At 41.9% G+C, this 13,821-nt stretch overlaps 1 pseudogene across 1 annotated transcript; it reads right to left on the bottom strand.

Annotated features, from left to right (window-relative positions):
• Positions 1-1,345: 1,345 nt before the first annotated feature.
• On the bottom strand, positions 1,346-2,145 carry LOC116562956 (annotated as a pseudogene). The gene has a single exon (XR_004274146.1). The product of XR_004274146.1 is annotated as a 40S ribosomal protein S4-like (transcript).
• Positions 2,146-13,821: the final 11,676 nt, after the last annotated feature.

The raw sequence follows: 13,821 nt of genomic DNA, 5'->3' as shown, positions 1-13,821 counted from the left end.
AATCCCTCAAAACAGAAAGACAATGATAATAAAAGACTGGGATTTTCAGCCTTTTATTATTCCATTTCAGTAAAAATAGAAGTAAATATAACATCTTATCCTTCATTTCATTAATTTCTTTGATCATATTTATGGTTAAAGCAAAAATTATACATTTTCTGATAGGTATGTAGAGGTTATACTTAGGACAATTATATTTTTGTAGGTGTAGAGGATAAAGGAATCAAAAGGAAGTAAGCTTTCTGCCCTTCAATAGAAGAGGTAAGACATTGACACCAGTAGGCTGTGATAACTTACATATGAATGGAATAGTAGCTAAAGCAATCCCTACAAAAACAATACAAAGTGGTATACTAAAAAAAATTTATTTTAAAGTGGAACTCTAAAAAATATTTAAGTAACCCACAAGAAAGCAGAAGAAAGATAACCAGGTAACAAGAAACAGGGAACAAACAGTAAACAAATTAAACTCTAACATATCAATAATACTTTAAATGTAAATGGGCTAAATACATTAATTAAAAGACAAAATTGCAATGGGTACAAAGTTACAATTAGAAAGGAAGAATAAGTTCTGGTGTCCTACTACACAGTAGAGTGTCTCAAAATAGCTAGAAAAGAGGATTTTGTATGTGCCTGTAACAAAAAAAAAAAATTAATGTTTGAGGTGATTAGATATGCTAATTACCCTGATTTGATCATTACACAGTGTATTTATGTATCAGAACATCACATTTTACTCCATAAATACCTGTAATTATTATGTGTAAAAAAATTTTATTAAAAATAAGATAATATTGGCTGAGTAGATTTAAAAACATTACCCAATGATAGGCCGTCTATAAAAAACTCAATTCAAACATAATGATATAGCTAAGTAAAAAGTAAAAGCATTGAAAAAGTTATATCATGTAAGTATTATATTTCAAAAAGGAAGAATGGCTATATGAATATCAAAGTAGACTTCAGAGCAAGGAAATTATCACTCATGGAGAGGAACTTTACATGATGATAATAGATCAAGATCAATCCACCAACAAGAGAGAGCAAACCTAAGTGTGTACGCACCAAAAACAGATCTTCCAAAACCATGAAGCAAAAACTGATAAAGCCAAGGGAAGAAACTGACAAATCTACTATTATAGTTGGAGACTTTAACACTCTTCTCTCATTAATTGATAGAACTGCTAGACAGAAAATCCACAAGGAGCCAGCTCATGCCTATAATCCCAGCACTTTGGGAGGCCAATGCAGGAGAGCCACTTGAGTTTGAGAACAGCCTGGGAAACTTAGTAAGACACTGTCTCTACCACAAAAAAAAAAAAAATTGTTTTATTTTCTTTTTGGCTATCAATCATGCCACATTATTTTTAATTACGTACAAAGATCTAACATGTCACCCAGGGACCATTTCACCCACTGTTCTGTTTGGCTGCCAATCTCTTGTCTCTCTCTTTAGCAATGGTGAGGCAGATACCCTTTCCTCGAGGAAGAGAAAACCATGGTTTATTGCCCTTGCAAATAACAAAAATGTTGGAAAGTCGAGTGGTAAAGCTGTTGCCATTGGCATCTTTGACGTGAATCACGTCAAAAGATCCAGGGTGCCTCTCTCTGTTGGCAATCACACCAATTCTTCCCAGGTTAGCACCCCCAGTCACCATACACAGGTTACCAGTGTTGAACTTGATGAAATCAGTAATCTTGCTAGTCTCCAAATCGATCTGAATGGTGTCATTCACCTTGATGAGGGGATCAGGGTAGCAGATGGTGTGAGCATTATGAGTCACCAGATGAGGGATTCCTTTGGTGCCCACAAAGATTTTTCTCACTTTTCACAACTTGTACTTGGTCTTCTCATGTGTAATATGATGTACAGCAAAGTGACCCTTGTTGTTATAGATCAGACAGAAATTCTCTCCCATCTTGTCAATGCTGATGACATCCATGAATCCAGCAGGGTAGGTTATATCAGTTCAGACCTTGCCATTGATCTTAATGAAATGCTGCATGCAAATCTTCTTGACTTCCTCTCCTGTCAGGGCATATTTAAGTATGTTCCTTAGGAAAATGATGAGAGGAAGACAGTCTCTCAACTTGTGGGGACTGGTGGATGGACAAGGAACAAACAGTCAGTTTATCCAGCATCTAATGCTTGGAGCTGCTACCTGCTTCAGATGCCTGTTGGGACCATGAGCAATGGCTGCGTTAGGCACAGAAAGAGAAAAAAACAATAATTTAAAAATTAGCCAGGCATGGTAGCACAAGCCTGTACTCCTAGCTACTCAGGAGGTTAAGGCAGGAGGATTACTTGAGCCCAGGAGTTTGAGGTTGCAGTAAGCTATGACTGCACCATTGCACTCCAAAAAAAAAGAAAGAAAATCATAAGGATATAGAAAAATTGAACAACCTCTTCAACCAACAGGATCTAAAGAACAAACAACCCAAGAATGGCAGAATACATGTGCTTTTCAAGTGCCTATGGAGCATTCACTAAGATTAACCATATCCTGGATTGTAAACCAACCTCAACAAATGTTAAAAATAATAATAATAAAATTAGAAATCCCTAATCACTGCCCTCTTTTCCAAGCTGTGACTCTTACCCAGATGTTCTCCATACATAAGCTTTCAACAGGGGAGAATGATAGAAATTACTCGAGAACCACCATTCCAGGTCACTGAGGCACATGAGCTTCTACTAAAGAAATAATTTCCAGTAAAAGGATACACATTCCCACTAGTCCGGGCTTAATGAGTACTCTAACTTGGAGAAAAGTTATTATTTCCAGAGCTTCCTCCAGCCTTCTTCCTCCACCCAGAAGTGATGCTGTGAGAAGTGCAATTACTTATAAATCAGTAGTGCCTCAAGCACTTTACAAAAGAGGCCCCACAGGTAAGCTCCACTAAGTGTAAATAATAACACTAATAACACCTCTCTCATCTTGTCTTTGTCTCTGGGCCTGGGAGGATCAAAGCCATCTGAGAGGTACAGCTTCAAAGGCATCTGCATCCCAGATCCAGGAATGGGCGCACTCCAACAGGCCCCTACACCCTCAGCTTCCACAGTTCACAACTGTTAAAGGCGCCGAGGCATTTACGGTGATTGATAGAGTCTTTCTGAATATGGTATCTCTTTTACAAAATTAATGGCACTATTTCCAATAGCAGCGTCAGCGAAGAAACCCATTTTCCAGGGCAGGGTATCCATCCCATTGTTTGATTTTGTGCCATCCCCGTAAGTGCCTTAATGGAATGCTTGTATGAGTTAAGTTGACTGCCAACAGATTTGCTTTGAACATCGTTTATTCAAGGCAGCCCTGGAAATAATCGAAGACTATGGGAGATGTGGAATTAGGGAGCAGTGGGAAAGCAGGGTGACAGTGCCATCTCAGGATTTGGTGGGCTTCATTATTCAGTGGCCAGGAGTAGGAGGGAGTCTGGGGCCTGAGGGGAGGGTTGCCCTGATGGGCTGGACTGGCAGTGGAGTTGCTGACTGAGCCAGGAACTAGATGCCTGCAGAAGCATGGTTCAGGGTTAGACCTGCAGGGAGATGGATCCTCCAAGAGAGTGTCTAAAACCATCCTCATAGGGTTAACAAGAATTTATATGCCAGGTTTGGGGTAGAAATATAGTTATAATTAAGCATTAATTAGGCTACACTCTGGCCTACTTCCTTATAACTGAGTAATGCAGCACTAGATACTGACTTTAAATCCCCATTTTCCCATAGATAGGACTTCTGATGTTAGAATCATAGCTTTTGTTTAAGAATTGCTCAAGATATTCTTAATATCCTGAATTCCATCAGGAAAGGCTGATGCCAACCAGTTTAAAGACCCCATGAGGAACCAAATCAGCATGAGAATGCAGTTTCTCCATCTCCCTGTCCAATGACTTCCCTCTGCACTCTTCCACCAACCAACAATCCCCATACATCAGCCCATTCCAAAGCCCTTAAAATCCCTAGTCCCAAATTCCTTAAGTTGGTGGATTGGAGGTTTCCTCCCATCTCCTCATTTAGCTGTCCTGTGATTATTAGATATTTTCTCTGCAGCAATCCTCGTTGCCTTGGTATATTGACTTGCCAGGCATTGGGCAAATAATCCTGTTACATATCCACTGAGCCACATGTGGAAGCCTCGGCCAGTGCCAGTCAGTATCAAAAAATTTGGTTGATTAGTTGTGGTAAGGGGGAGGAAATCGTCAGGATGTGGAAACTGCCTTCTTTGGTGAGTCATCTCCTGTGGGGTCCTTAAGACCAGCTGGCATCAGTAGTTTCATTGGTATGTAGAACCTGAAAGAGTATCTCAAATGGAAAACTTAATGTTTTATAATGTTCAAGTTGTTATCTATAGAGCAGCTAAGGGGAAGGATCATCTCATAATAGGGTCTATATATTTCTGAGTTGATAGGCCCCAAACAGCTCTGAGGAAGCGGAGCAGAGAGCAAGCAGACCTCATGGTTACTGCTGAGTGTGCTGCAAGCTTGGTTCATCTTCGTTTCTCCCCCTTCCTTCTTCCCTGATTAATTTTATAAAGTCTATAGGGATGGTTTCACCACACAGATGTTCCCATCCCTCCTCTGCTGTCATCTCTCTAGTCTGGGACCCCAATGTGCATGGGCTCAGCATTGGCCAGATAATGAGAATGGTGGTCTGCTCCCACCTGCTCCCATCTCTGTAGAGACTTTTCTATAGCAATTAACCCCTCTCTCTCCTGTACCCTTGACTCTCCCCATAATCCAACTCCTACCCAGCATTCAACCATCTCCCCCATCTTAAAAACAAATGTTCGGCCGGGCACCATGGCTCACACCTGTAATCCCAGCGCTTTGGGAGGCTAAGGTGGGAGGATCACCTGATGTCAGGAGTTCGAGACAAGCCTGACCAACATGGAGAAATCCTGTCTCTACTAAAAATACAAAAATTAGCTGAGTGTGGTGGTACATGCCTGTAATCCCAGCTGTAATCCTTGGGAGGCTGAGGCAGGAGAATCATTTGAAACTGGGAGGCAGATGTTTAGTGAGCCAAGATCACACCACCGCATTCCAGTCTGGGCAACAAGAGTGAAACTCTGTCTCAAACAAAAAAAAAAAAAGCAAATGTGTTCTTGATTCCCAGTCCAGAGGCAGCCCCTTCTCCTCCACAAATAACTAAACTTACTTAAGAGTGTCCTGCATCCAGCCTGCATTCCCTCATCTCCCAGCACAGCTGCACCTGTGGAAAGCCACCTGCAGCCTTCGTGTTCCACTGCACCTTCTGCGGCCCTGTCCAAAGACCATCTGATTGGCACCCAACAGTGGGCATACCCCAGGACTGATCACCCTCCTTCCTGAAACTTCCTCTGCTGGGTTCATTGCTGCCAAGTTTTGTGTTCCTCCTGCATCTCTGGTTTCTGCTTCAGACACTTGGCTGATTTCCCCCTCTTCGAATGGACCTCAGTCCTGCTCTCTTTCCCTTTGCTTCTTAGCAAAACTTTCTCTCTGGGTTCCAAGTGTTACCCATGTGCTGAGAACTACTGGGCTTAAATTTCCAGTCCTGAGTTGTGAACACATCCTCCCAACTGCCCGCCCCGCATCTCCTGCTGGAAAATGGCACTTCTTTCCACGTGAGTGTGAACGTGCACGCCTGCCTTCCCTCACTCCTGCGCCCAAACCCTCAGCAACCCCTGCACCTTCTACCTCTGAAATCTCCTCTACCAGCTGCTTCTCCTCACGTCCACTGCCACTACTCAAGTCCAGAGCGCTGGTATCTCTCCCTCGACCTCCAGCAGCCTTCCAGCTTCCATTCCTGCCTTCTCCAAACCTCGCACAGCCCTTGAGCCACCATGGTCATCATGTCTCTTTCTTGACAAAGGCCTCAGTGGATTTCCATTGGCTTTCATTGAGAGCTCTGTCCCAAACATGACCTCCAAGGTCTGGCATCTGCTGCCATGAGCCCCCTTTCTTGTTGTTCTCATGTCCTTCACCCCTTAGTCACTGTGTCCAGCCACACAGACCTCCTTTCAATTCCCTGAAACCATGGAGGTCTTTCTCCAGGTCAGGACAGTGCTCTCTCTGTTCCCTCTGCTTGGAGCAGCCTCCCTCCCATTCTCTTTCCAGCTCACACTGACTCCTCTCTAGGTCACTGCCATAAATACCCCTTCCCAGGGAGGCCTTCCCTCTACCCAGCATGCATCTCGCCTTCCACTGTGATCTCTTGTCACGCCTCAGCTTCTCCTTCTCAGCATGTATTACATTTTGCATTGTGGAATGTTCATTTGTGTGAATTGTTGTTTACTATCTATTTCTTCCACTTAACAAAAACCAAAGGGCAGGGGTGATCCTATCTGTTTTCATCATGACTACAACCTCCCAGCTTTTAGAATAGAAATAGGCACAGAGTAGGCTTTCAATACATTTTTTTGAATGAGCACTAAACATTCTGCAGTAACAGATAAACACACAGACATACAGATGCTTATTAAACATGAATATGATTCCCTGTTGTAGCGGTTGGTGTCCCACCTAATCTCTTTCACTGTTCTGTAGTCCCCATCCTCCCAGCTGCTGTGTGAATTGGCTGCAAATGTCTCACAGCTGCCCTGCTTCTTTGGGGAGCTCCCCTCAGCAGAGGAGAGCTGGCTGACTGACAACCCTCAGCCCCATGGATGGCAGGCCTACCCTTTGCCTCCAGGTAGGGTCAGCAGGACAGGGAAGGGGAAGGCAACCCTGCAGTGCTGTTTATGCTCCAGAGCTCACCATCAGTCGGCTGAGGCTAGATGTGCCTGAGCCCTCTTCTTCCTGTAGCACTTTCCCTCTTCTGCTCCCCTAACCAGTATTTCTTGAGTTTTCCCTCTGTAAGCCACTTGAACAAGAAACTCTGAAGCTGGGCACTGTGGCTCATGCCGGTAATTCCAGCACTTTGGGAAGCGGAGGTGGGTGGATTGTTTAAGCCCAAGAGTTGGAGACCAGCCTGGGCAACATAGTGAGACCCTTGTTTCTACAAAAATATTTAAAAATTAACCGGGCATAGTGACATGTGCCTGTAGTCCCAGCTACTCTACGGAGGTTGAGATGGAGGGATCACTTAAGTCCAGAAAGTCAAGGCTGCAGTGAGCCATGATCCTGCCACTGTACTTCACCCTGCAACAGAGTGAGACTCTTAAAAGAGAGAGAGGAGACACAGGGAGAGAAAGAAAAAGAAAGAAAGAAAAGAAAGAAAAAAGAAAGAAAGAGAAAGGAAGAAAGAAAGAAAGAAAGAAAGAAAGAAAGAAAGAAAGAAAGAAAGAAAGAAAGAAGAAAGAGAGAGAGAGAGAGAGAGAGAAAGAGAGAAAGAAGAAAGAAAGAAAGAAAAAGAAAGAAAGAAAGAGAAAGAAAGAAAGAAAGAAAGAAAGAAAGAAAGAAAGAAAGAAAGGAAGAAAGAGAGAGAGAGAGAGAGAGAAAGAGAGAAAGAGAGAAAGAAAATCCAATAAAAAACACTTATAACAGGGAAGAAAACACGTGTGGCATCAGGGATGAGAAGGAGGAATTAAATGAAACAAAATGAGAGAAAAATCTTGTACCAGAGCATGCCCCTAAAAATTGAAGTGAATGAATTAAATCTCTGCATCTTCTATCCCTCCCTAAAATTATTGAATTAATGAATGGGAGAAGAGAAAGAAGGAGTGGAAGAGAGGAGAGCAGAGTGGAAGACAGCAGAAGATTTCTCTTTTAGTGTCATGATGTGTCCCATGAGGCCAGAAGGGATCTGCTGTTCCCCAATCCCTTAATGGAATCTCAGCCACTTCTAAAGGAGGAAAAATGAACATTAGTTCCCTAAGCCTCCTTTGCCTTGGAACCAACCAGCATGCGCTGTGTTCTACAACATAATCCTTTGTTAATCGCTAGCTAGGGCACTAGGTAAAGCAGTTTTTCAAATCCTGGCCCCTTGAGCTCATGCCATTTGAGATAAACAAATATGTTGCCATGATGACACAGTGACAGATTAATTACTAAATCCTCCAGGAGTAAAGCTGTTTTAATGGTGTAACCTTAGTGGATAGGAGCTTGTGCGGGGTGGGGAGCTGCAGTGATCCACAGCCCTCTCAGCACAAAGTCGGGGCCAGCAGATCTGGGGCTGGAGGGAGGTGGAGCAGCCACAACCCTTACCTTACACCAACATTTCCTGGAGCCCTGAGCTTCCTGAGTCTGTCCTGCCTCTAGAAACGGAATCTCTAACGCCAAAGCTTGTCCCTGAAAAATACCTGCATCACCCTTTTATCCATGCTTTTGCCGGTCATTATGTAGCCTGCATCTCTGCATAATTAATGAGCTAATCCTCACAGCCATTCCCCAGTTCCCCCACCACTAAGCTCTTCTTAGCTAGAAAATCCTCTGAAGCTATTGGCTAGTAGGGCTCTGCCCAACAACAGTAATAGTGTCAGGTATGTGATTCCTCAAAGGAAGAGAGGAGGAAAATATTCTGGGGCAAACACAATGGATGCGGATCTCATCAGGGAACCCAAGGTAGAATCTAGCCCACATTTTTAAGTTAACAAGATTATAAAGTTATGTAATTCTCACAAATAAGTTTGTTCCTTATAATCCACAACAGACTTTTACAAATTCAGGTCGGTTCTTTTGTCCAGGCTGGAGTAAAGTGGCATGATCTCACTGCAACCTCCACCCTCTGGGTTCAAGTGATTCTCCTGCCTCAGTCCCCCACGTAGCTGGGATTACAGGTGTGCGCCACCATGCCTGGATGATTTTTGTATTTTTAGTAGAGACGGGGTTTCAGCATGTTGGCCAGGCTGGTCTTGAATTCCTGACCTCAGGTGATCCACCTGCCTCAGCCTCCCAAAGTGCTAGGATTACAGGCATGAGCCATCGTGCCTGGCCTCAGGCGGGTTCTTGTATGAGCCTTGGTGGCTCCCATTTCTCCCAAATGATGAGCTGAGATGAAGACAAATATGTCTTTGAGTGGTTATGGAGCTGAAATATTCACAATAAGTTTGCAATAATAACTGAAGTGACTATAACTGAAGTGAGTGGAAACAGAGTTTTCCAAAAAGCCACAATTTCAGATAAACCCAACTCTAATCGAGGAAAGAAATAAGACATTAAAGAGATATTATGAAGCTTTGGAAAGGCATTTCAAAAGTTTTTGAGCCCATCTAACAACCATCTCTGTGTTTTGTGTCTCCTTTTTCTAATATTTAAATGTAATTTTGATGTCTGCCAGATTAAATTATCCATTGACCAATTTATGCCATTAAGCTTAAATGCTATAATTATCCTTAATAAGTATAACTACCAACCTGTTTTTGCTTAATGGTTATAAAGTTTTATGCCTTTTAATAATCCTCCTACAGGTTTGAAGTTTGTTTTTTTTCAGATAGCTAAAATTCTGCTCTGCATAAGTGTCAAACCAGATCAGAGTCTTGCTTTGTTCACCAGAACAATATGAGCTTGAAAATGTAGGGTTGGAAGAAAAAACACACCAGAAAATGATGTTCTTTCAAGAAAACTGGCAACCAAAAAAATCCTACACAAATTTTGCAAAAAGAAGGCTAATCTCCTAGAATATGTTTTTCTCTACAAATGCCGTTCAAGTCCAATAAAAAAAGAGCTTTTTCCAGTTTTACGTTTATATAAAATGGTCCCTCTTTTTATTCCATGTGCTTCATAATCTTCTTTCCTAGGGATATTTAGAGCTGGATTTTTGTAGACGATACCCTGTTCTCTGTATGTCACAGCATGCGTTTTTTGTTTTTTTTTTTGTTTGTTTTAGGAGCCAGGGTCTGGCCAGGCGTGGTGACTCATGCCTGTAATCCTAGCACTTTGGGAGTCCAAAGTGGGTGGATTGCTTAAGCTCAGGAGTTCCAGACCAGCCTGGACAACACGGCGAAACCCCTATCTCTACTAAAAATACAAAAATTAGCCAGGCGTGGTAGTACATGCCTCCTAGCTACTCTGGTGGCTGAGACAGAAGAATTGCTTGAACCCAGGAGGCGGAGGCTGCAGTGAGCTGAGATGACACCACTGCAATCCAGCCTGGGCAACAAAGTGAGACTCTGTCTGAAAAAAAAAAAAAAAAGATTGGAGTCTGGCTCTGTCACCCAGGCCAGAGTGCAGTAATGCAATCATAGCTCACAGCAGCCTCAAACTCCTGGGCTCAAGCAATCATCCCACCTCAGCCTCTCATGTAGCTTGGATTACAGGCATGAGCCATCTCACTCAGCACACAACATGTACTTTTAATTCCACATTTCACATCTCTCCACCCTGGGTTATTTATTTATTTATTTATTTGCTTTGGTTCTATCTATAGAGGTATCTCATTTTCAAATAAGTGTTGTATTCAGGAACTTCTTTTTATGAGTAGATTTTTTTTCCCCATTTATTTATTTTATTGCATTTTAGGTTTTGGGGTACATGTGAAGAACATGCAAGATTGTTGCATAGGTGCACATGTGGCAGTGTGATTTGCTGCCTTCCTCCCCATCATCTACATCTGGAGTATCTTCCCTTACTATCTCTCCCCAACTCCCCACCACCCACCGTCCCTCCCCTATTTCCCCCCAACTGACCCCAGTGTGTAGTGCTCCCCTCCCTGTGTCCATGTGTTCTCATTGTTCAACACCTGCCTATGAGTGAGAACATGCAGTGTTTGATCTGCTTTTCTGTCAGTTTGCTGAGAATGATGGTTTCCAGGTTCATCCATGTCCCTACAAAGGACACAAACTCATCGTTTTTGATGGCTGCATAATATTCCATGGTGTATATGTGCCACATTTTCCCTGTCCATTCTATCATCAATGGGCATTTGAGTTGGTTCCAGGTCTTTGCTATTGTAAACAGTGCTGCAATGAACATTCGTGTGCACGTGTCCTTATAGTAGAATGATTTATAATCCTTTGGATATATACCCAGTAATGGGATTGCTGGGTCAAATGGAATTTCTATTTCTAGGTCCCTGAGGAATCGCCACACTGTCTTCCACAATGGTTGAACTAATTTACACTCCCACCAACAGTGTAAAAGTGTTCCTATTTCTCCACATCCTCTCCAGCATCTGTTGTCTCCAGATTTTTTAATGATCGCCATTCTAACTGGTGTGAGATGGTATCTCGATGTTGTTTTGATTTGCATTTCTCTGATGACCAGTGATGATGAGCATTTTTTCATATGTTTGTTGGCCTCACGTATGTCTTCTTTTGTAAAGTATCTGTTCATATCCTTTGCCCACTTTTGAATGGGCTTGTTTGTTTTTCTTCTTGTAAATCTGTTTTAGTTCTTTGTAAATTTGGGTATCAGCCCTTTGTCAGATGGGTAAACTGCAAAAATTTTTTCCCATTCTGTTGGTTGCCAATTCACTCTAATGATTGTTTCTTTTGCTGTGCAGAAGCTGTGGAGTTTGATTAGGTCCCATTTGTCTGTTTTGGCTTTTGTTGTCAATGCTTTTGTTGTTTTGGTCATGAAGTCCTTGCCTACACCTATGTCCTGAATGGTTTTGCCTAGATTTTCTTCTAGGGTTTTTATGGTGTTAGGTCTTATGTTTAAGTCTTTAATCCATCTGGAGTTAATTTTAGTTTAAGGTGTCAGGAACGGGTCCAGTTTCTGCTTTCTGCACATGGCTAGCCAGTTTTCCCAACACCATTTATTAAACAGGGAATCCTTTCCCCATTGCTTGCTTTTGTCTGGTTTGTCAAAGATCGGATGGTTGTAGATATGTTTTGTTGCCTCCAAGACCTCTGTTCTCTTCCATTGGTCTATATCTCTGTTTTGATACCAGTACCATGCTGTTTTGATTACTGTAGCCTTGTAGTATAGTTTGAAGTCCGGTAGTGTGATACCTCCCGCTTTGTTCTTTTTGCTTAGAATTGGCTTGACTATGCGGGCTCTCTTTTGGTTCCATATGAAGTTTAAGGTGGTTTTTTCCAGTTCTGTGAAGAAGGTCATTGGTAGCTTGATGGGGATAGTGTTGAATCTGTAAATTACTTTGGGCAGTATGGCCATTTTCACGATATTGATTATTCCTAACCATGAACATGGAATGTTTCTCCATCTGTTTGTGTCCTGTCTTATTTCGCTGAGCAGTGGCTTGTAGTTCTCCTTGAAGAGGTCTTTTACGTTCCTTGTTAGTTGTATTCCTAGGTATTTTATTCTCTTTGTGGCAATTGTGAATGGAAGTTTGTTCTTGATTTGGCTCTCTTTAAGTGTGTTATTGGTGTATAGGAATGCATGTGATTTTTGCACATTGATTTTGTATCCTGAGACTTTGCTGAAGTTGCTTATCAGTTTCAGGAGCTTTTGGGCTGAGACGATGGGGTCTTCATGTATACAATCATGTCGTCTACAAATAGAGACAATTTGACTTCCTCCTTTCCTATTTGAATACCCTTTATTTCTTTTTCTTGCCTGATTGCTCTGGCTAGAACTTCTAGTACTATATTGAATAGGAGTGGTGAGAGAGGGCATCCTTGTCTAGTGCCAGATTTCAAGGGGAATGCTTCCAGTTTTTGCCCATTCAGTATGATATTGGCTGTTGGTTTGTCGTAAATAGCTTTTATTATTTTGAGATACGTTCCATCAATACCTAGCTTATTGGGGGTTTTTAGAATAAAGGGCTGTTGAATTTTGTCAAAGGCCTTCTCTGCATCAATTGAGATAATCATGTGATTTTTGTCTTTGGTTCTGTTTATGTGGTGAATTACGTTTATAGACTTGCGTATGTTGAACCAGACTTGCATCCCCGGGATGAAGCCTACTTGATCATGGTGGATAAGCTTTTTGATGTGCTGTTGCAATCGGCTTGTCAGTATTTTATTGAAGATTTTTGCATGTATGTTCATCATGGATATTGGCCTGAAGTTTTCTTTTCTTGTTGAGTCTCTGCCGGGTTTTGGAATCAGGATGATGTTGATCTCATAAAATGATTTGGGAAGAATGCCCTCTTTTTGTATTGTTTGGAATAGTTTCAGAAGGAGTGGTACCAGCTCCTCTTTGTATGTCTGGTAGAATTCGGCTGTGAACCTGTCTGGACCTGGGCTTTTTTTGGGTGATAAGCTCTTAATTGCTGCCTCAACTTCAGACCTTGTTATGGGTCTGTTCAGGGTTTTGGCTTCTTCCCGGTTTAGGCTTGGGAGGAGGCAAGTGTCCAGGAATTTATCCATTTCTTCCAGGTTTACTAGTTTATGTGTATAGAGTTGTTTGTAATAATCTCTGATGATGGTTTGAATTTCTGTGGAATCTGTGGTGATATCCCCTTTATTGTTTTTTATTGCATCAATTTGGTTATTCTCTCTTTTCTTGTTTATTAATCTGGCTTGTGGCCTGTCTATCTTAGCTATTTCTTGTCTTCTGCTAGACTTTGAGTTTTTTTGATCTTGCTCCTCTAGCTCTTTCAGTTTTGATGATAGGGTGTCAATTTTTGATCTCTCCTTGCTTCTCATGTGGGCACTTATTGCTATATATTTTCCTCTAGAGACTGCTTTAAATGTGTCCTAGAGATTCTGGTATGTTGTGTCTTCATTCTCGTTGGTTTCGAAGAACATCTTTATTTCTGTCTTCATTTCATTGTTTATCCAGTCAACATTCAAGAGCAAGTTGTTCAGTTTCCATAAAGCTGTGCGGTTCTGGGTTAGTTTTTGAATTCTGAGTTCTAACTTGATTGCACTGTGGTCTGAGAGACTGTTTGTTATGATTTCCATTCTTTTGCATTTGCTGAGGAGTGATTTACTCCCAATTATGTGGTCAATTTTAGAGTACATGTGATGTGGTGCTGAGAAGCATGTATATTCTGTGGATTTGGGATGGAGAGTTCTGTAAATATCTATTAGGTTTGCTTGGTCCAGGTCTGAG

The sequence above is a fragment of the Sapajus apella genome, unplaced genomic scaffold (assembly GCF_009761245.1).
Source record: "Sapajus apella isolate SASKATOON/1434 unplaced genomic scaffold, GSC_monkey_1.0 scaffold33, whole genome shotgun sequence".
In the NCBI taxonomy this organism is placed as follows: Eukaryota; Metazoa; Chordata; class Mammalia; order Primates; family Cebidae; genus Sapajus; species Sapajus apella.
The sequence above is the reverse complement of the archived record's forward strand: the minus strand, read 5'-3'. Positions and strand labels throughout refer to the sequence as shown.